Here is a 23,361-nt window from a genome sequence, read left to right on the forward strand (position 1 = left end):
TACAAACTATACCTAAATGACTACATCTTTTAAGCGTACCTGTCAAGTATAATATTACTATGTATATATAGCAACCCAAAATTTATCCACCAAGATATACCATACTTGTTCTACAAATATTCTCATACTTGTTATACAGGCCTTCCTTTCTTTATGTCCAATCTTCCAACTTCGTGACCAACTTTGATATAATAATTATCTACATACATTTATTATGCACCCAATTATAATAATAATTGTTTGTCATTTAATTATTACTCAATCCAATCATATCTTGTACATTAAATTCATACAACCTATTGAATCGGAACCTAGCAATATTGAAACCCAGCAATATTGTTACACAACCGTTAATAAATCCAACTAAACAGCAGAGAATTTGTATAAATTATGAAATAGCATGGAACTTGAATAATCTCCTTATTCATTAGCCCCTCCCTTGTGCAAGCGTTTACTTTAAACAAAAGCATTCTGCATATGGGAGAAGATAAGATGCTTAGGAGATAGAAAGCAAAGATACATGGGCTATTATTTTAAACAAAATCTGCTGCATATAATTTAAAATTAAAAATACAAAAATAAAGAATATTACTTCAAGTAAACATGACAAATATTGCGCGGTAAAATTTGTGCACGGTATAAAAGTAAAGACTACGCGAGTATTTTGGAGTAATTTAACGGACTCTCCTCAAACAAAATTATAAGAAGATTTCACTTTCAAAAATTCACAATTATAATTCTTGAAAAAGAGACTAAAATTATCTAGATTTCTTTCATGCTGGCATAGCTAGATACCATTTGAAATTATACATGACATAAAGATCTTAAACTAGAAATTAAATAATTATTACCATGCTAGATTTCAAGAATTAAAACTAAGATCGGAAGAAAGTGAAAAATATAAGTTGGTTGAAAAAACAGTAATAATTAAAAATAAATGGCAAGCTTGTATACAAGATTCTATTAGTACAAAATTAGTCTAATCTAGTTAAAACACGATTAGAAGTAGGAGAAAGGAGTAGAATCGAACTTGGATCCTAAAGTCTACCATAAAAGTACAACGCTTTTTAGAACTATGGATTAAAAATAGGCTAGCTCATCGAAGAACTCTTATTTGATAATGTTTCTTGATCCCTCAAAGAAGTTTTATTTGTATTGCAAAAGACCTTATGTTTACTTTGATAATCACGCTTTCTTGTGTAGTGTCATTGCACTCTAGCTAATATATCAATTAAAAATTAAGGTCAAATGTTGTATCAAACACTAGGTATTAAATGCAAGTTTATTAACCACGTCATTAAAAATACGATGATGATCTACCAGCAGAAACAAAATGACCATTTTCACATATTGAACCCGAAAAAGAAATACTTGAGAATGTATATAACTTCATGCTGAAAAATAAAAATAGTAGAGCAATAAAAAGCTTAGTGTAAAATTGGGAAATAGCCTGGACTATTATGCTGAGACGGGATAGATCCCTGGTAAGATGGTTGAGGTTGGTCCATACTGTAATATCTCGTAATAGAATCAAAAAGATTAAAATCAGACAAGGACTAGGATTTAAAATTGAATTAGACTAATGAGTTTAAAATTTAGATCAGATTTTAATATGGATAACTTTTAGGTTAAGATATAGGGTTTTGTATCGTTATAAATACACCATATTCGTCTCCTCGCCTTAATCATAAAAATTCGTAGGGCTTTTCTTCATAAAAAGTAGCAGTCTTGTAAAATTCGTAGAAAATTCATCGTAAGTCAGAATTCGTTGATCCTAAACTTTTCAGAACTTTTCGTTCCCTACAACTTTCGGGTTACGTGTTTTCCAAGAAAACATAGTTTCAAGGGTCAAAAAGGCTAATTTCAGATCTGGTCAGAATTGAGGTAAGTTTTCGATCGATCTTGCTAGTATTTTTAAAATTATATGTTATGCGTTTATATTTGATTATCAAAACTTGGGCTAAGTGATGATATATTTGAAAGTATTATGTATTATAGAATATGTATCGATGTATATGTGCGATGTCTATACGATAATTTTGAATCTCTGATTTATGCCATGGTTTGTCAAAATATCGAATAAGAACTTAGGACCACAGTCACCGGATTGTAGTGACAGTTTTCTAGAAATTTAGGACCCTTATCACTGGATTGTAGTGGTCGTGGCATGAGTTATTGATTTTGAATTATTGTTCTTTATGTGGTATATGTATTGTGTGTATCGAATAAGAATAAAAAAGTGTATCGAAAGTTTTTGTTTCGTATGTCATATATCGTATCGTATTTTGTTATATATGTTCATGTTACTTGGCCAACTAGTTGGATCGATTGTTTTCTTGCTGGCTTCGTAGCTCATTCTTACAATTTCAGGTTTTGTCGATTTCGAGTTGGATATCATTGGAGTTTCGAGGACTTAGAATGACTTTTTGACTTCCGTTATCTGCGCTTTCGTATAGTACCTTTGTAATAGAATTTTGGTTTAATAAATTGAGTTTCTTCCAAATTCTGTTTAGATTTAATAATCCATAAGTGCGGGCTGTTACAGTTGGTATCAAGAGAGGTTGTTCTTCGGAGTGTGTTAGTTATGAGACTAGTATATTCCCTAGGATTCGATTATGTGGACCGTAGTTTAAATTTGAATTATATGAGATTACCGAGCGTAGACGTATAGGTTTTTTGTGAATTTGAGGATCAAATTCTTTTTAAGAAGGGTAGTATGTAATATCCCGTAATTTTTTGAAATTAGATTATTAATAGAATCAAAAAGATTAAAATCAGATAAGGACTACGATTTAAAATTGAATTAGACTAATGAGTTTAAAATTTAGATCAGATTCTAATATGGATAACTTGTAGGTTAAGATATAGGATTTTGTATTATTATAAATACACCATATTCGTCTCCTCGCCTTAATCATTAAAATTCGTAGGGGCTTTTCTTTATAAAAATCAGCAGTCTTGTAAAATTCGTAGAAAATTCATCATAAGACAGAATTCGTTGATTATAGACTTTTCGGAAATATCTTTTCGTTATCTACAACTTTTGGGTTTCATATTTTCCGAGAAAACATAGTTTAGAGGGTCAAAAAAGCCAATTTCAGATATGGTCAGATTTGAGGTAAGTTTTCAATTGATCTTGCTAGTGTTTTCAAAATTGTATGTTATGCGTCTATATTTGATTATCAAAACTTGGGCTAAGTGATGATATATTTGAAAGTATTATGTAATATAGAATATGTATCGATGTATATGTGTGATGTCTATACGATAATTTTGAATCTCTGGTGTATGCCATGGTTTGTAAAAATATCGAATAAGAACTTAGGACAGTAGTCACCGGATTGTAGTGACATTTTTCTAGAAATTTAGGACCGTTATCACCGGGTTGTAGTGGTCATGGCATGAGTTATTGATTTTGAATTATTGTTTTTTATGTGGTATGTGTATTGTGTGTATCGAATAAGAATAAAAAAGTGTATCGAAAGTGTTTATTTCGTATGTCGTATATCATATCGTATTTTGTTATATGTGTTCATGTTACTTGGCCAACTAGTTGAATCGATTATTTTCTTGCTGGGCTTCGTAGCTCATTCTTGCAATTTCAGGTTTTTTCGATTTTGAGTTGGATATCATTGGAGTTTCGAGGACTTAGAATGACTTTTGAACTTTCGTTAGCAGCGCTTTCGTATAGTACCTTTGTAATAGAATTTTGGTTTAATAAATTGAGTTTTTTTTCAGATTCTATTTAGATTTAATAGTACGGAAATGAAGGTTTTTTCACATACCCCTACACAATAATGCCAAATAGTGTTATATGACCGAATACTGGAGCAATTAAAGCTTCGTACAAATTAGTAAATAGTCTAGATAATGTTATCTATGTCCCTGGAAAGATGATAAACTTGAATAATCTCATTGCATATGAATAAGGAAAATAATTAACTTACATTTATTATCACCCTTAAATTAGATTATTTGTTTGTATTGTCCCTGCAAAGCATTTCTGAAGACTTTAACTTGCTTTAGATATCTCAAAAAGTTTATATCGGAATGCATATGGGTGTTATTTTAAAAAGAATATGTAGTACACATTGTATAATGTATACTAAAAATAGTTAAAGAAAGTGACAGATAAAAATCTAATATCTATTGTGCTGTGAAGCAGGACTCTTATATGAAGAGCTTAAATCACATTTCTAGCATGTCCGGGTCTTCCTGTAAACAATCTTACTATTCTATAAACAAGGTATGTGTTCATCTCATCCTCTCAACTCTTATTATGGAAAATTTGTTTATTTTCAACATGTTATTTCTTTTTGCATAATCAATAAAATTGTTTACGGAGTAAACCTTCAGTTGACATACCACTTGCAGTACCACACTTTTAAAATGACTATTTGGAAATATAATGTTCACGTATTTGCAAAATTACATTTATGCACATTTCGCCTATTTCACGTAACTTTTCAAGGACTTCCTCGTCTTTAACTGTATTTTTAGGTCAGAGCAAACAATACATATATCATGCTTTGGTGAGAACACCTTTTGGAATGAAAACAATGAGAACAACCGCAGAATATTACAATATTGAAAATGTGAAAGATGTACATAACAATTGTTTTACATTTTAAAAGGAATGCAGAACAACTGTTCTCACATAAAATTTGTTTTCACCAGAGTCATGTATATATTATATTATCGCTGAAATGTTAACCGGTGAAGAACGATGTCACGAAATTAGCTAAATTAGAAAAATGTGAATTTTGCTATTTTAAGTGGTTGTTGAATTTTGTGTATCTAATTTTGTTCAATCGGTATGGATTCATTAGGGGTGAGCATCGATTGGTTTGGGTAGTTTGGAGCATCCAAACCGAACCAAACCAAAATTAGCGGTTTTCCCAAAATCCAATCTGAAATCAAACCGTTACGTGAAAATTCCAAACCAAATCAATTTATTTATAAAGGTTCGGTTCGGTTTGATTCCGGTTTAAGCCGTTTTTTCTATAAATAAAGTTAGAAATTAAATTAAACTTGAATTTGTAAATAAGAATCGAAAGTTTGTATCATATTAAAAAAATTATATTTTCTATTATAATCATATTCAAAAAGAATATATAAAAATAATGGCTTTGAGAGATTAAAAAAAAGTAAAAAGACGAGAAAGATGCGGCCAATTCTTATACTTTTATTGCATAAAAATAAAAATAGTGAAAGCATAAAACATACATAAATATTAATATCTTTGAATAGAATATACTAAGATTAATTCTTTTATATGTTTTAGTTTACACATATGTTGTACATTATAATTTTATTATTAATTGCATTTTACTAATATATGTATATTAATGTTTTAATTTAAATATGTTGTTCGGTTATTTCAGTCAGTTTGGAGCTAAAAATCGAAACCAAACCGAAAATTTTGATTTTTAAAATGTCAATCCGTAACTGAAGCAAACCGTTAGTAAACTATAAATTCGGTTTGGTCGGTTTAGATTGGACGGTTTTAGTCAATTTGGGTAATTTATGCTAAGCCCCAGGATTCATCAACATAAATATAAAGACATTATAGTGTGTTTAATCTAGAATTTGATTAATTTTTAAAATTAATATTAACAAACTGCCCCTTTTGCACCTCACATTACTCGTTAATCGAGTGACTGGAACAAAATGATAGTTGACACTTAACGGAGCTCAGGGAACAAGAACTTTCCTTATCTACTAAGATGTAGAGTACATTGCAAGTCTTAACTCCATAAGAGTATGATATTGTCAATTTAGAATCGAACTCGCACGGATTTATTTTTGATAACTCCCAAAAGGCCTCCTATTAATGTAGTTAATACTTGCTCTATATACATGAGATTTATCTCTATTCTCATCGTTGTGGTACTCGGATTGATACCACCCCCAACAATCCTCCCCTCAAACCAAGAACCGCAAATTTCGTGGTCTTGCCCGTGATTAATTTGTCTGCATTTTGCACCACTACAAGGAACCGACATATTTCCCAATCACTACAAGAAAAATATCCATAGACATCGGTTTTCGGCCGATGTCTATGTTGTTATACGACCGATGTTGATGTCGGTGATGTCTATTCTAGACATCTCACCGACATCGGCCATACACCGATGTCTTTCAGCCCATTAGACATCGATATCTTTAAGAAAATGTGATGTCTATCAATTTTTAGACATCGATTCCAACACAAAGAAACTAATGTCTATTGTATTTTTAGACATTGCTTTTAAAACAACAAAAGTGATGTATATTTGATTTTTTCACAGAAGTTTTTCCATAATAAAAGTGATGTATATTGAATTATTAGACATTAATTTTGTTACAAGAAAATTGATGCATAAACAAAATTTAAAACCTTTCCGTCACAAAATATATGTCCATTGCACCATTCACAAAATACATCCAACTAATTGTCATTCAACCAACACATCTATCATCTTCAATAAACTCTAGCATAGGACATATAATACAAGTTGTAATAAAACTAAGAATCCAAATTTTTAAGCCGATACGTCATTCGGGATGAAACATGTGTAGTAGATTGGTATGCGATGTTCTTTTGTCAGACGCATATTTCTCTTGCTCCTTTCTGAGAGCATGCCTTTTCCCATTGTTTCTTGCACCGAGCATAGCAGAAGTATCTAGATCCAACTTATGTTTCTTCCTCAATGATTACAAAAGGCTTCCACAGTGCACTCACCTTTATCCTGAAATTTTAACAAGAGATACAAATATAACAAAAAGGTAGAGCTGTAATAAATCTTTACCCCTTAAAAAGCATGCTCGAAGTAGAAGTAATATTTTAAGGATATATATCCTAAGAGGAAATACAACATACGGAAAGGATCTGTGTAACCAGGTTATCGGCCCTGCAGTTTGGAATAAACTCCGACTAGGCCTATTTCATCCTAAATTATTGCAAGCAGTCTTTCCAGGTTCAGCTGCTGAGACAACAAAGCTACGTAAATTTTAAATTTCCATAGTTACACTTACCACTTACCAGGATACAATACTTGGTAATGAATTTTAACGCAGTAGTTATAAGTTATACCAAGATGTGCAATTAAGATACAACCAAAGGCGTAGATTTATTTATAAACTTATAAACTTACATGATTCTGCTAATGCTCGGGAAATTCATTCGCTACAATCGCATTCATCCCATATATCAATGCTAAAATTCAGTAATCCTATATCTAGGGTGGTAAGCATGATCCAGGGTGATAGTGCATATAGATAATAAAGAATAATCAGTAACAGTTAATAAAATTTGGCAAAAGCAGAGATTAATTGTAATATCAACCTGGGAGTTAGAAAGTGATATGAAAGAAAAGTACCCTTATTTGTTTTCTTAGAAGATTCTGAGGACAGAATCCTTTTAAGGGGGGAGGATGTAATATCTGAGATATATCGCGTAATTATTTTTGCTAATAAATAAATATTATGCATGTTCAGTATTTATTCTGTGAATTATGTGTTAAGTGGTATATGTGTTTGGATGTTTAAAATTGATATAATTTGAGTATTTTAATTTTTAAATGTCCAAAATAAAATATAGATAATTGTCATATCTTCTTATTTATTTTTATGTTGATTTATGATTTTATAAGAAATTTATGGATTTAATAAATTCTTTTTCCGAGTATCTATAAACTATTTTATATAATCGGGAACCAGCCGACTTCACCTGTTTTTATGTTTTTATAACCCGAAACTCTTCTGAGAACTCCTTCCTATCCTAATTACAATATTCCAAGCATTTTCCATGTTTTGACTTTTTCGATCTCGCGTATGGTTTGTCCTGTGCAGGTCCCGGCGCAATATTTTCGATACAAAATTCGTTTCGGTAAATCAATAAAACTCGTATTCTCGATAAATGGGATCTTTTTATTAAACTATTATAATTATCACCTCGTAATATGTGTAACCAGGCGCTGAGACCAAGACCGCAATACAAATTGTACAAATTTGGATAATTATCCTAAAACCGGTACCGTTTTCGATCTATTTTTATAAATAAACGTACTATTTTATATCCGGAATGATCCAACGGGATACTATTTTTCCGTAAATATAAATAGCCCTTACCGTAATTATTTCCTTACCGAAAATCATTTACAAACCAGTAAAATCTTTATAAAACAGAGAAAATACTATATTTATATTTTGTTCTTCATAATCAAACTCAAATCCGGAGGCGTTATCGATATCGTATTTTGGCGTGCATATACTCAAAACGAAGCTATTGATTTGTACTTTCAGAATCATCCATCAAAATCACTGCAGAATCAAAGGGTAATTTCCTATAAACTGATTTATATTCGAATTTTTAAGAATTAAAATTTGGGTTTTGAGTTAGAACAACTGTTTGTATGATTTGATGATTGCATGTTGTAGCTCTTCTTTTCCTGATGATTTTGGTATGTCATATGATCAATTTGGAGTTCAATAACATGTTTAAATTAGGGTTTGATTCTCGAATTTTATAATTAGGATTTATACTCGTTTGAATGTTCCTGATTAAATTTGGGGGTTTCTTATTTAGGGATTTGTAGACGTTCTAGAGGGGTGGGTTTTGTTCCCCTTGAAATTTGCAGTCGATTCATATATAGCTTGCTAATCGACGTTGCTCGTAGTGACCGTGGTTTTAATTTGAAAGTTCGTCGGTGTTCTTGGGAGTTTTGGCCGGATTTCTATTTCCAACTATTGTTTGGTTCGATTGTTGCTTGATTTGAACTCTGGGAGCGATTTGGAATAAAAACCCCGTCTGAATCACACGAAACCATGTTGTTTTCGCTCAGATCGGGGCTCGCCGAAGTTTTTTTCGGTTGCCGGATTCTGGGTTCATGAAGAACCCGTTTCTGTTCTTGGCGACAAAAAATCCAACCCGGTTTTGATCCAAATTTTTGTAAAATCAATTCATAATTCATGTTTTTACAGTTTAGTCCCCCAGGGTTTTCCAACTTTACAAAAACTTGATTTCTGTTTCAGAAACTTTTAAAAATCAGATTTCTTTTATAAATTCATTTCCAAAATTAATTTTTATTTTCTAAAATTCCAAAAATCATTTATTTTAATTCCAAAATTCGTTTTTAATTCAAAAATAAATCTAAATTACTTAATTAATTAATTTTAATTAATAATTAATTGATTAATTATTAATTAATTTAAATATTAATTGATTAATTAGTTTAATTATTTATTAATTGATTTTAATTGATTATTTAATTGGATTTAATTATTTTAAAATGATTTAAAAATCCTAAAAATAGTTTCGAGCTTTAAAATTATTTTAAATTATTTTCAAGGCTCGATAATTATTATAAAATTATTTTAGAGTCATATTTGAGTAATCAGACTCTGTTTATTACCCGAAATTGATCCAACGACCCGTTTTGACTCCGAAAAATGTTTTAAAAATCATATTAAATACCTGAAAGAGTGTTTATGACCCGAGACCTCTTTATAAATGGAATTTCATTAGTTATTTGATGTGCTATGTATTATACGTGCTATGTATTATACGTGACTTGTTTGTTGGACTATTGATCTATATGTTCGGTGTTTACTTATTTCTAGCATAACTTTCAATCCGTTAGTCGGATTTGGGTAAAATGAAGGATAGATAGAAGTGTATACCGAATAGAATCATGTGAGTTGAGTATTGAAAAATACTTATGATATGTGAGAAGAAGAGGCAAGGCGTAGGAAAGGGAAACATGTAGTCGAGAAGTAGGAGATTGTGATTGGAAATTGGTGGAGTATAGCAAGCTAGTACCAGGCAAATGTTCTGAACTTTCTCGAGATATATTGTGAATAGCTGATAGTTTTGTCTTATATTGCAAGTGCTTTGAAGCACTAAACCCTAAACCTTGCTTCCAGTTATTGATCTTTAAACCGTAAACCTTATTCTTTCTGAACCATTGATTACTGAATACCCGAAGACGAATCACAGATATATGAAACTACTCCACAAATACATACAAACTAAACACCAAACACTGAACCAAGATTTGCTTATATACTCAAACCATTATACCTTATATATTGAAATACCAAATCCTTTTAACATTGAAACTTTGATTCTTTTGTTATCTGATTCTTTCACCAGCTGATAGCCATTCTTTGAAATTGCTATTTTGTTTCCTTATGAAGATTAAAACCCATCTCATGATTGAAATATCCCATGTTGATTATGATTTTGTTTATTGCTTTACATTGTTTATTCTGTTATTGTGATAGAATTGGATTGTTTTATAAAATTGTGGACCAGATTCGTGGTAAGACCAGATTGGTGGTCAAGTTAGGCCAATGTGTGCATTGGATCCAGTAATTAGAGCAAAGCTGTGTGCCTTGCTCGGGGTTAGTGCGTGATTAATTAGCAGCCTAACCTTGGTTTTTAAAATGAAAATTTAATATCCAATTCTAAATCATTATACATTGTTCTCTTGACACCTCAAATCATTTCACTTGATCATTGTTTATTCTCAGTATTGTCAATGTGAGTTGCTGAGCTAGTTAGCTCATTTGTGCGATTTTGTTTATGTTCTTTTCAATTTAAGAAGGAACCTGTTGGTAGCGAGGATCCCTAATCCATTGCGAGAGTTAGGGGTCCAGGTTGATCGAGTTAAGGTTGATCGAGTTAAGCTAGCTGACAGCTTTTGAGATAGTTTAAGTTTAATGAAGTTTGTAATAATGTTTATTAATCAGCTGTAAGTTTAAATAGTTGGGATTCGGTCGTTTGTAATATAAGTGTGTGTGTGGCTTGTGTGCATACTTTAACCTGTTGCGATCCGTGGTAATTGGTAAGTAGGGTCACTGCATATTATTATTATCTTTATTATTGTTATAGGCAGGTTATCAATAAGGTGTGTGTGTGGACCCCAAAACCAAGGAAAAATAAGTTTCATCATGTTTAAGAAAAACTACAAAGAAACATATGATGAATGAGGCAATGCAATATATAGAACAAGATATAACACAATATTAGCTTTCCCTAATATCATGTTAATTAAGACCTGTTGGAATTTAATCGCAGCGGAGGCATGGTAAAACACTTTTACACATATAAAATCCAAATAAAAGCATATAAATCGTGATTAAAACATATGAATCGATTACTAACGTTTAATAGCGATCCAAAAGCAATGATCGGAGATCCTTAGCAGCTGCTCCTCAAACGTGAAGCACTCCACCGGTATCCACCAAGAAAACGACGTTAAGGAGGAGGAGGAGGTGGAGAGAATTAGGTTTTTCTAAAAATTGGGGTTAGAATAAAAATAGGGTTTATAATAGTATATTTATAGGCAAAATTTTCAGCTGAAATTTTCCCATAAATATTATTATTATTATCCCATTTATTATTCTCATTAATAATTAAAACACCTTTTAATTATTAATCCTTTTTCTAAACACTTTAGAAATAATTCTCTCTCTTGATTTAATTTCCAAAAAATTAAATCCTTAATTAATAATATTAAGAACTTTTCTTAATTAATTTATAATCAATTAAATCTCATTTAATCAATTATTAAATTTTCCAATTAATTATTTATTTCAATAAACTCCTTCTACCCTACAATGTCCCGATTAAATACAAGGCATGGATCTCGTGTCAAGCCTATCTAATCTAATCACTTGCTTACCATTTACTATGCTTAGTTCTATGCAAATTAGAAACTCCTTTCTAATTTCATTCACTCTGGCCAGAGATTCCTGAACTAGCATAAGTGGATCAGCCTTGAACATTCGCTTTCTTCACTGGAAGGGGTAGATCCTTTATTGATCATACACTATCTTCGTGTACAAATTCCTATACCCAGTAGAGCCCTAATAATTGTCCCTGGAGACTAAGAACTAAACCAAAGCATAGTTCAGTGTACACAAGATGACTATGATGACCTCAAGTCTAAGGATACTTGTACAACTATCACTATGTGAACAACTGCTGACACGTGAGTGAACTCCATCAGTTGTTCAGCTGGGCGAGTCATGTTCAGTGAACTTATTCTATAATAAGCACCTACATACTAGCTATAGTGTCACCACACAAATGTCTATGAGAACAGACATCCTTCATAATAAAGCAAGCATAGTATGTACCGATCTCTGCGGATTATTAATTACCAGTTAGTAATCCTACGACCAGGAACTATTTAAGTTTAGAGTTATCATCTTTTAGGTCTCACTATTATGATCTCATCATAATCCATAAAAAGCTTTACTCTAAACTATGGTATACCTTATTTAAACACTTAAATAGATAAATCCCGTAATAAAAACAAAACAAGTCTTTTATTAATATCAATGAAATCAAAATAGATTACACAGGAAGTTATTCCTAAATACTAATACATGATTGGACTTAGGACATATTCCTTTCAATCTCCCACTTGTACTAAAGCCAATCACTCTGGTATCTAATACCCATCTAGTCTTTATGACGATCAAAGTGACTTTCAGAAAGTAGCTTTGTGAGTGGGTCTGCTATGTTGTTATGTGTGTCAATTCTATTTCAATACAACACAAGAAATGTTATCGCGCTCCCACTAACCCTTTTGTAGACACATGGTTCATCTACGTTTTTCATAAAACCAAACTCTTTGATTGTCTCATCAAAACGGATGTTCCATCTACGAGAAGCTTGCTTTAAACCATATATGGTTCGCAGCAGCTTACACACTAGGTTTTCATTTCTCTTGGAAAGAAAACCATCTGGCTATTTGCCAGATATCATAGTCGTAGTAAGCAGCATTCGCAAGCAAAATCCGAATTGATTTTAACAGGGCTACAGGTAAAAGGTTTCATCAAAGTCAATCCATTGCCTTTGTTTGAATCATTTTCCCAAAAGCCTCGCCTTAAAGGTCTCCACCTGGCCATCTGCTCTAATCATTCTTTTGTATCCCGTATACATAGATTTCATTCTGGATTTCATGGCACTATGGCATTTCTCTGAGTCAACACTACTCATAGCCTCATTATAGGTCACAGGGTCGTCATCATCAATGATCGACAACTCATTGTCATTCTCAATGACAAGGCCATATTACCTCTCAGGTTGGCGAGACACTCTCCCTGACCTATGAATGGGCTGTTCCACAGAAGGTTGTTCAGTCAGAACAGGTGTTTCCACTTGATCCGTAGTAGTTTATGCTTCTTGAACTTCATCAAGTTCAATTTTGCTCCCACTGTTTCCTTCAAGGATAAACTCCTTTTCCAAGAAGGTAGCATGTCTGGAGACAAACACCCGATGATCGGTGTAAAAGTAATACCCTAAAGTCTCTTTAGGAAATCCCACAAAACTACATTTTACGGATCGATATTCCAGCTTATCTGGGTCAACTTACTTGACATAAGCTGGACATCCCCAAATCTTAACGTGTTTAAGACTCGGTTTCCTTTCTTTCCATATCTCATATGGAGTTTGAGGAACAGATTTGGAAGGCACCTTATTCAGTAATGCTGAGGTTTCCAATGCGTAACCCCATAGGAATACTGGAAGATTTGCATAGCTCATCATGGACCGAACTATGTCTAACAAAGTTCAATTTCTCCTTTCAGATACCAATCTGGAGGCGTCCACTGGGAGACTATACCATTTACTTTGAGATAATCCAGAAACTCTCCATTCAAGTATTCACCACCTTGATCTAATCGAAGAATTATAATACTATGTTTAGTTTGTTTTTCCACTTCATACTTATACTCTTTGAACTTTTCAAAGGCTTCAGACTTGTGTTTCATCAAACACATATCCGAATCTAGATCTATTATCCATGAAAGTAATGAAGTATGAAAATCCACCCATGGCTTGCGTAGACATTGGTCCACATACATCTGTGTGTACCATTCCTAGCAAATTTGCAGCCCTCTCTCCATGTCTACTAAATGGAGACTGCAGTGCCACAATAAAGTGAGATTTTCATCATCCTTTTTCTTTTATTAGTTTGTTCAATCTGAAGTAAATTATGTCACATTTATACAGACCATTATTTAAAGTACCACGTCCATAAAGAATATTATCTCTAAGAATAGAACATTCATTATTCTCAATAATAAATGAAAATCCAGCCAAGTCTAACATGGGAATAATATTCCTCACAATCGAGGGAACAAAATAACAATTTAAAACAATAGTCTTGCCCGTAGGCATATATAAATGAAATGATTCTACATCTTCAGCAGCAACTCTTGCTCCATTTCCTATCAGTAGAATCACCTCCTCTTCCTCAAGAGTCCTACTTCTCCTTAGTCCCTGCAACAAATTACAGATATGAGAACCACAGACGGTATCTAATACCCAAGTAGAAATTTGATTTAATGACATATTCACTTCTATCATGAACATACCTGAATCAGAAGCGGTAGTCTCACTACCCTTCTTCTTCTTCAATTCTGCAAGGTAAACCTTGCAGTTCCTCTTCCAGTGCCCCATCTTATTACAGTGAAAGCAAACAACTTTGCTCTTGGGGTCTTCAGCTTTTGGTGGAACCGGCGTTTTCTCACCTACTTTCTTCTTCTTAGAAAGGTTCCTCTTGCTTTTCTTAGGATTGGAACCTTCACCAATTAAAAGAACAAAACTCTTCTTAGGGGGGAAATTCGATTCCGCAGTCTTCAACATGTTGTGGAGTTCAGGCAGGCTGACATCCAACTTATTTATGTGAAAGTTCACAACAAACTGCGAGAACGAACTCGGAAGCGATTGCAAGACCAAGTCTTGGCTCAGCTCCCCATCCATGGCAAAACCAAGTTGTCCAAAACGTTCAATCAAATTGATCATCTTAAGTACATGGTCATTCACAGATGATCCCTCAGACATCCTACAACCGAACAGCTCCTTCGATATCTCATATCGAGCTGTCTTCCCTGCCACATCATACAACTTTTATAGATGCATAAGGATAGTGTGAGCATCTATATGCTCATGTTGCTTTTGTAGCTCAATGTGCATGGAAGCTAGCATGATGCATTGAGCAACATTTGCATCATCTACCCATTTACGATACACAACATGTTCATCATTATGTGCATCAATAGCAGGTTCAGTAGGCTTAGGTGAGTCAATCACGTATTCCAGCTTCTCAATCCTAAGAACAATTCTCAAGTTTCGAAGCCAGTCAGCATAATTAGGACCAGTCAACTTGTGAGCATCTAGTATGCTCCTGAGTGATAGTGCAGAAGACATAATATATATAGTAAATCTGTAAATGATAAACACATAACAACACTTAGCAAATATTCAATTTCATTTCAAAACACTATATGAATCGGGTCTTTATTCATAAGTGGCTCCCACTAGTTTATCTAATTTATTCAACCCCCTACGTGAAAAATTAAGCATTCATAATGCTAGTGGGAATAGGGATCCTACATTCCATTACACAACCCCGGCTGTAGCACGAACCGCCATGTAATGTTCAATAGGCAGACAACTCTTGTCAATTACATCTTATGTTATTCCCTAATCAAACTTTAGCCTCTTGAATACTTGAGTCATGGCTGTGGCACGACAAACTCAATATTCTAAGTCAAGTCTAACCCAACATTCCGTACATTTGAATCAGTCTCCAACGGCCCACGGCTGTGGCACGTACCGAGCTTTAGATTCTAATTCAACGTACACATCTCTATGTAATAGACAAGTATTTCTTATTTCGAAATCAAAGCCCTCGGCTGTAGCACGAACCGACAATGATTTAAAAATAAGAACTACTTTCTATCATGTTGGAAGGCTATGACCGACACAAGCCCGTTGTATCATTGGCCAATTACTACTTGATATTATTTAATTTTAGAGGGATTATATTACGTTACAATCATAATCATATTATAAAGAGATTCTTCCTTTTAAATTAAATATTTCAAATCAATAATCAATAATCAGATGATTCCCAGATCGGGTGGAGCATTGTCAAGAGGCGTCACTTAATAACCCTTTCTTACAGATAAAAATCTGTTGTTGACAGAATCATCCTTTCTCTCATATTGAAAATTCATATTCAATTATGTGTTTCATAAACACAAGAATCTCATGATTGTATTCATAATATTATTATTAAGGTTATGAAATAATTTCACTATACTAGGTTGTCTAACAAACGCCATATGTTCATTTAAGTTCACCTAAAACTATCATTGCATGATAAACTAAGCATATATCATATATATAAACATGAATAAACATCAAGGTAGGCATGTTATATCATCTAGCACATTAGTCTAAGCATTATACATCTCTATATATCACATGAAGCATTTAAAAGCAATTAAAACAGTCAAAAATAGCTTAAAAACACTTCCGGAAATATAAACAGTTCAAAAATTTTATATAAACTAAAATTTGATCACTCCATTAGATCCGTCTCGGAAAAACGAATCCAACGATATATTGCACGCCCAAAACGGAGTTACGAAACTCCCAGAAATCAAATTTAAAAATAACAGACGGGCTGTAACGCATTACAGGAACGCGTCACAAGCCCTGTAACGCATTCCGGTGATGCGTTACAAGCCTTTTAAGCCATTAAAAGGTGTAACGCATTCCGTGAATGCGCCACAGGGTGTAACGCATTCCCGGAATGCGCGACACCCTTTCTTCTGCGTTTCTTCGCCTGTCAGAATAGCCGCCTGACAATTCTCGAACGTCGTGCCTGACATCTGTTCTTTCTTTCCGTGCATTCAACAAACAGTAACAGAACAGCAGCAGGTGTGTAATATATATATACTTACAATTTATATATATATGATTATTTAATTACGAATTTAATTACAACAACTTCAAAAATTCATAATAAAAAATCTATACATCATAAAATTATAAGAAAAATACCCAGACGATCTACAATACTTGTAGAACCAGATCAACATTCAAAATAATTCTGAGAAATGATTTCTCATCAGACAAAATTAATCCATGATATAACTTGTAAAAATCATAATTAATTCATACAAGCACATAAAATTCTGAAATTTTTACCACAGATCTATATGCATACAACCTAAGCTCTGATACCATTGTTAGAATTTAATTGCAGCGGAGGAATGGTAAAACACTTTTACACATATAAAATCCAAATAAAAGCATATAAATCGTGATTAAAACATATGAATCGATTCCTAACCTTTAATAGCGATCCAAAAGCAACGATCGGAGATCCTTAGCAGCTGCTCCTCAAACGTGAAGCACTCCACCGGTATCCACCAAGAAAACGACGTTAAGGAGGAGGAGGAGGTGGAGAGAATTAGGTTTTTCTAAAAATTGGGGTTAGAATAAAAATAGGGTTTATAATAGTATATTTATAGGCAAAATTTTCAGCTGAAATTTTCCCATAAATATTATTATTATTATCCCATTTATTATTCTCATTAATAATTAAAACACCTTTTAATTATTAATCCTTTTTCTAAACACTTTAGAAATAATTCTCTCTCTTGATTTAATTTCCAAAAAATTAAATCCTTAATTAATAATATTAAGAACTTTATTTAATTAATTTATAATCAATTAAATCTCATTTAATCAATTATTAAATTTTCCAATTAATTATTTATTTCACAAATAAATAATTATTAGCCATTATTAATTAATTCCTCCACCATTAAATCATTCTCTTTTTATGGTGTGACCCTGTAGGTTCAATATTAAGCCGGTAGTAGAAATAAATAATAATAAAACTATTTTATCATTATTTATATAAATTCTCTAATTTATTAAATATGATTAATTAATTAATCACATTTATTCTACATCGTGAGGGATACTTCTCAGCATATCGCAACTATCCGGATAATATGAATTCACTGCTTAGAATACCAAGAACATATTCAGTGAATAGTTACCGTACAATAAACTCCTTCTACCCTACAATGTCCCGATTAAATACAAGGCATGGATCTCGTGTCAAGCCTATCTAATCTAATCACTTGCTTACCATTTACTATGCTTAGTTCTATGCAAATTAGAAACTCCTTTCTAATTTCATTCACTCTGGCCAGAGATTCCTGAACTAGCATAAGTGGATCAGCCTTGAACATTCGCTTCCTTCACTGGAAGGGGTAGATCCTTTATTGATCATACACTATCTTCGTGTACAAATTCTTATACCCAGTAGAACCCTAATAATTGTCCCTGGAGACTAAGAACTAAACCAAAGCATAGTTCAGTGTACACAAGATGACTATGATGACCTCAAGTCTAAGGATACTTGTACAACTATCACTATGTGAACAACTGCTGATACGTGAGTGAACTCCATCAGTTGTTCAGCTGGGCGAGTCATGTTCAGAGAACTTATTCTATAATAAGCACCTACATACTAGCTATAGTGTCACCACACAAATGTCTATGAGAACAGACATCCTTCATAATAAAGCAAGCATAGTATGTACCGATCTCTGCGAATTATTAATTACCAGTTAGTAATCCTACGACCAGGAACTATTTAAGTTTAGAGTTATCATCTTTTAGGTCTCACTATTATGATCTCATCATAATCCATAAAAAGCTTTACTCTAAACTATGGTATATCTTATTTAAACACTTAAATAGATAAAGCCCGTAATAAAAATAAAACAAGTCTTTTATTAATATCAATAAAATCAAAACAGATTACACAGGAAGTTATTCCTAAATCCTAATACATGATTGGACTTAGGACATATTCCTTTCAAGACCTTGGCTATTTGTTGAGTCTGGATGGTATTAATGTACCTCTGGAATACAGGCTGAGCAAATTATGAGAATCGTATACACAATGCCTGTAAAAGAAATGAATAAAATAGCATGTTCTGCTTACAATTCAACCGCACCGGCAAAAGACTTATTCACAATGACAGTTTTAAAAACTGAATAAAGGTATATTACAATTCAACCACACCAGTAATATCAAAAAATGATGATCATATCTTATTGTAATGTTGATTTGTACACATTCATATGTGTTATAATATAGTTCGTAAAATATATGTATATATGTCTACACACGTGTTAGTATGAAGAACTAAGAGACCAGTACACAAATTTAACACATGTATGTCTATGCAGGTGCACCAGATGGATAGTTATAGACAAGCACCTAAAAGATAATTTATAAATAGTGAATGAAGAGAAGAAGGACAAAATTATGTAAGCCTCGTGTTGGAAAGGCCATGCAAAAGAAAATGAAGTATCATATGAAATCAAAAGCTCAGAAATGCAAAGTCAGCCAACAAGCAACGGAAAGAAGAATCTTAAAAGCATTATAAGGTGACAAGTGCAAGGAAATCAATATCATGAAATATATACTCACGACTTTTTAAATTTCGGAGAATGGCATCAAATACTCTATTAATTTTTATAAGCTCGATTGCACCTTTAGGTTCTGGTCCCTACATTCAGAATGATATGAAATTAAACACATCTTTTAACAAATGAATAATGAGAAAGTAATATTGTAAGTAAGGTACGGAAACAAGACACGCCTGTTATTATTATAAAGACCTTATTCAAAATCCTTCCATTGTACGCTTAAGAGAAGAGAACTCTAAAGAAATTGCAAATCTTATTATTATAGCTAACTGTGACAACATTACATTAAACAACAAGCTCTGCACATACGCAAGATTTTCCCCAACGAGAAATTTACCAAAGATGATAAAACCTTCTCAATACAAATATTAAGAAGGTACAGTTGATATAAAATATTGGAAATTTCCAATCCAAAAAGTAATGAGAAAACTGACCTTTATCAGGATTGACAATGCCCATCAGTTGTTCTTACAGCTGAGCCTTTGTCTGGTAGCATCATTCTTTCCATAGGTGGTAATGTTCATTGCGCTAGTAGAACATTTCCCATCTCCACTGGTAATGCTCATTGCACATTGCTCGTCAATAGGAAAGGAACTTTTTTCTTGACATAGGCATACAAAACGTTACACAGAAGAGATAGTGTACTATACCCTAGATTTGCTAAGTGATTATTAAAAACAATGACAAAAAATATATAGGAACTTGGAGATTAAAGAACATAAACTAATGAGGAAGTCTCTTACTTTTTATATCTATAGGCAAATAATTTTTTGTTGCATCATGTATAATGGGCATACAGGTACAAAAAATTGGTCCATAAGTAAGAGGAAAGACATATGGGAAGAAAATACAAAATATACATAAGGACCTTGTCAAATTGTTCACGATCTTTTGGATAATTGATACCCCGAAGCAAGTGTGCATAAAATTAACATATAAATGATGTGTGACAAATAGGATATCAGTACTAACATTAACCGTTCTAAAATATGTAAGTGTTATATCAAAACATTAACTATAATATTTCGTTGAACTACTACATTGTTTAAAATTGCTTAACGGGCAAGATTCGAACAGCTATGACATCTTTCATTTTTGGCTTTCTACTTGGTTCCATATCCTGCATCTTCCTGTCAAGAGGGTTTTTTAGCATCTAGATTTTTCTCTCTTTATTCAGGGAGTTCCATCTCTTTCAAATCTAATAACTTCATTACATGCACAAATGTCAACAAAGAAAATGCTACCTTACAAAATTGCTCTTCGTTTCATATCTACATCTGAATATGCACTTGGCTATGTTTATAGGAAGGGGTTCATATGTTTTCTTACCAACAAATTGAATCAGGATTCCTTCCACGCGCAACTTGCATTCCTTATCTAACTTCACCTGCTTTGTTGTTGTTGTTGTTTCCACCATTACACCTAATTCACAACTCAAAAAATAATTATAAGAACAAAGTGTTCTAAGGATGGTCACCTCAAAAAATCAAACATGAATAATTAACTAAAAAATTAAACAGATTAAAAATAAACCTCAACAATCTGAGAGAAATCTTACTTGTCAGTTCCATGATTCCGGATTTGCTCTGGTAACATATCATTTTCCTGATATACAAACATTATACAACAAATCAAAACCAAGTCCAAGTCACAAAGGTCCAGTAAAAAAATAAATTTAAAATAATTAGGGTATAACAAGTATATGAAACCCCAATTTAAGAAATTAGGGTTTTGATTTCAAAACCCCCAATTTAAGAAATTAAGATTTTAATTTAAAAGAAATTACCAATTAAAAGTAGGAGCACATAGATGGTTGATAAGTGGCATTTTATACCACTTAGAACGTCTTAAAATGGCTTAAATTGGTGTCTTGAAATCAAGTATTTTGTGTATTTGATGCGTTTTTCTAGTGTTTATGCATTTCAGGGTATTAGTTGCATTTTGGAGGAGGAATCATCAAGAATAAGCCTTGGCATGTGTTCACCATTGAGAGAGGAAAAGAACGGGCAGATTACGGCGAAGAAGCGGAGCAAACCTGGAATTTTTCCAGTAGGGTCCTGCGCGCCCGCGCAGCATTGCTGAGCGGCCGCGCAGCAGCCTTGCGCGCCCGCGCAGAAATGCTGAGCGGCCGCGCAGGGTCGGGGAAAAAGATATATTATTTTAGACTTCTACTTCTGTTTGGCTTCCAACTTCTATGTAATCTGAGTTTTATGGGACTATTATATAGGTAGATTTGAGACGTTTTTCACAGAGTATTAAGAGGAGATTATGTTTTAGATTGTGTTTTGCAAGAAGCGAAGGAGATAAGGAAGAAGACCGATTTAGCACACAGCAACGGAGAGGAAGCATATATTCTTGTGATTCTTGTTTCGTTGTAATGTTGGATGCTAGTTTTCTTGCTTTGACTTATTTACTCTTGTGACGTACTCTGTTTTAATATAATCAGTTTAGTTATTATTTTCTTGTGTTTGTTTATCATGATTTCATATGAACCCATGATGGCGATAAGTTCTATTATGGGCTAATCGTGATCATGGGGTTGTAACGGATTTATTATGGAATTCTTTAGTTAATTGTTTAATACTTTAGTATGTGATGATTGCATGATATCTAGTATTGGTTGTGCGTATTCGTCTTATGTGCGTCGCGAACATATAAGATAGGGTGTTAATCTCTTGTGAAGCGATGGTGGATCTTGAGATTTAGAACTTGCCATGCTAGCATAGGTTCATGTACGTTGTGCATGATTAGTGGGTAACTCTAACAGTTTTATTTGCCCTATGTAATCAAAAAGGGATAACTTGTGCTTAAATCGTTGTGTTGTCAATTTCTGTAGACATATAGGAACTCAACATAATTGATGACTATTTAACTTCTATCTTAATTGTGGATGTTTGGTAGAATGGTATTAGTACAATGAAAGTTGGCTTTTATCAGTTTCGTGTTATTCGATTAATATCATCACTGTCACATGCTAAAGGTAATAACTATGGCTATAGAAGGAAGTAATAATGAAGTTGTGATCTCATGAGTGTTTATTTATTGATAAATTGAAGTGTTAGTTAAGTGGTTAATTAAGTAGTTAATTATAGTTAATATTTAATCAACAATTTTAAGTGTTATTATCTTAACATTGAGAAGTAGTCATACATTGGTGAGTGAGTTAAATTAGACAATAAATTAGTCTGAGTCTCTGAGGGAACGAACTAGAAAGTATTCTATATTACTTGCGAACGCGTATACTTGCGTGAATATTAGTGCGTGATTTCGCCCTAACAAGTTTTTGGCGCCGCTGCCGGGGACTCGGCGTATTTGTTTAGTTTATGTACTTACCATCATTGGTCATTAGGACTCAGTGATTAGGACGTAGTAGTTAATTACTCTTTTCGGTTGTGTTTCAGGTACTTTAGCAAGCGTTTATGCAAACTCGTTCTCGTGCTCGCAAGAGGACCTTAGATACAACTGAGGAGAAAGACGAAGTTCTTGATACACCGGAGAAGTTAGATTTTGAGGATTCGGATTCAGGAACTGAGCAGAAAGAACCAGTAAACATGGGAGATCGTATTGTTCAAGCTGATCCAGCTCTTATGGATTTTTCTCGGCCTAAAATTGATGACATTCAGTCAAGCATCCTTCATCCGGCTATTCAAGCTAACACCTTTGAAATCAAGCCGGGCACTATTCAGATGGTGCAGAATTCTGTTTCTTTTGGAGGAGCGGCAACTGAAGACCCCAACATGCACATAAGGAATTTTGTCGAGATCTGCAGCACTTTTAAGTATAATGGCGTGACTGATGAGGCTATCAAGTTGAGGCTTTTCCCATTCTCACTGAGGGATAAAGCTAAAGACTGGTTACATTCTGAACCAGCTGGGTCAATCACTACGTGGCAAGATCTTGCGCAAAAGTTTCTGGTGAAGTTTTATCCAATGGCAAAGACTGCTGCTATGAGGAGTGCTCTTACTCAATTTGCGCAGCAACCTACAGAATCTATGTGCGAGGCTTGGGAACGCTACAAGGAAATGTTGAGAAAATGTCCACATCATGGAATG

The 23,361-nt window shown here is 33.2% G+C and overlaps 1 non-coding gene across 1 annotated transcript; it reads right to left on the reverse strand.

The window, feature by feature from the left end:
- Positions 1-23,253: 23,253 nt before the first annotated feature.
- Positions 23,254-23,360, reverse strand: LOC141715589 (small nucleolar RNA R71). Its single transcript, XR_012572346.1, has one exon. It is a non-coding gene; the product is annotated as a small nucleolar RNA R71 (small nucleolar RNA).
- Position 23,361: the final 1 nt, after the last annotated feature.

Source organism: Apium graveolens, chromosome 3, assembly GCF_009905375.1.
Source record: "Apium graveolens cultivar Ventura chromosome 3, ASM990537v1, whole genome shotgun sequence".
Classification (NCBI taxonomy): Eukaryota; Viridiplantae; Streptophyta; class Magnoliopsida; order Apiales; family Apiaceae; genus Apium; species Apium graveolens.